At 41.0% G+C, this 1693-nt stretch overlaps 1 protein-coding gene across 1 annotated transcript in view; it reads left to right on the top strand.

Annotated features, from left to right (window-relative positions):
- Nek5 (NIMA related kinase 5) overlaps nucleotides 1-1693 on the top strand; it is an 84808-nt gene that overhangs the window by 77018 nt on the left and 6097 nt on the right. The window lies entirely within an intron of this gene.

Raw genomic sequence — 1693 nt, 5'->3', positions numbered from 1 at the left:
AATAAATAAATAAATAAATAAATAAATAAATAAATCTTAAAAAAATAGGCAGATATAGCTATTCTAATACTTGACAAAACAGCTTTAAAGCAACATATAAAGGAAAAAAAAATCCCCAAGGATATTAGTCTTAAACATGTGTGCACCAGAGAGACAACAGTTTCATTAAAAAAAAAAATGCTATTAGATCTAAAGTCACAGGTTGACCGGACACAGTGATATTGGGAGACTTTCAGCACTCTATGCTCACCCATCCAGGCAAAAACTAAATAGAGTAATGCTGGAGTTAAATGACATTATAAACCAAATAGATCTAACAGATGACTACAGGACACTCCACCCAAACACTAAAGAACACATTCTGTTTATTTTCAGTAGCCCATGAACCTGTCTGCAAAACCAACCACATTTTAGGACACAAGGCAAGTCTTGACAAATTTGCAAAAGAAATTCAAATAACACCCTTCATATTATCTAACCACAGAGGAATAAAGGCTGGACATCAACAGTGAGAGAAACGACAGAAAGTTACACAAACTCATGGAAGTAAAAGGACATACCACTGAGTGGAAGTAAACTGGGTCACTGGAGGAGTCAGAAGGAAGTCTAACAAGTCCTAGTACTGAATGAAGATGGAAACATGACATACCCAAACCTGTGGGACACAACGCCAGCCTTCGTAAGAGCAGAGGTTATAGCACCACGGGTCTACGGAAGATACTGGGAAGATTGACTGTGCCTGAAGGTCTTGGAAAAATAAGAACAAACAACACTGAAAAAAAGAGTAGATGGGAAGAGAAAATAACAGGGCCCAAACTAGCGAGACAGAAGAAACAGCAATAAAACATAGGAAACTCAATGTAAGGAAGAGTCGGTGCTTTGAAAATCTGAGTTACTAATACTGTTCACCTCTAAAACCTCATGAGCTGGGACTCCATAGTCCACGTTGCTCTCAGTACTATTGTCTTCCAAGTGCCTACTAGGAGGACCCACTAAGCCCCACTTACAGCATTCAACCACTTTCCTAGTCCAAAGTTCCAAAGGTTTCCAAATTCCTCCCAGAAATAGCATGGGAGGGCCTGTCACCTCAGTAGCCCACTCCTTGATACCAAACTTGCGTCTTAGTTACTTTCCTATTTCTATTCTTAGGCAGTTTTATAACGAAAAAGAGCAAGCGAGGCAAAAAGAAACACAAAATGTACAGTTGGAAGAAGAGAACACCAGGAAATATAATGTTGGAGCCATGACTTGTGCCAAAAGAGAGGCCAGAATGAAGGGAGTGGTATTCTCAGGCTGGGACCCAACCTGCTAATCCTGCAACTTGTGAAAAGAAAAAGCCTAAGGAATTTTCTGCTCCTATAAAGAAACAACAAAAGCTATGGAAATCTAATTCAATTAGGGAGCCATACCCCATCCAAGCAGACAACTGAGCTTGAGGTCTTGTCACAGCAATAGAAAAAGTAAGACACCAGAGTAGATCTTACATAGCCCAGGCTGGCTGCAAACTCATTTATCCTCCTGCCTCTGCTTCCTGAGTGCTGTGATTCTTGGCAGACATCACCATGCCCAGATCAAGAACCTCTGAAATAAGAATGAATACAGAGGGGCTGGAGAGATGGCTCAGCCGTTAAGAGCACTGACTGCTCTTCTAGAGGTCCGGAGTTCAAATCCCAGCAACCACATGGTGGCTCAC

This window comes from Mus caroli, chromosome 8 (genome assembly GCF_900094665.2).
Source record: "Mus caroli chromosome 8, CAROLI_EIJ_v1.1, whole genome shotgun sequence".
Lineage (NCBI taxonomy): Eukaryota > Metazoa > Chordata > Mammalia > Rodentia > Muridae > Mus > Mus caroli.
The sequence above is the reverse complement of the archived record's forward strand: the minus strand, read 5'-3'. Positions and strand labels throughout refer to the sequence as shown.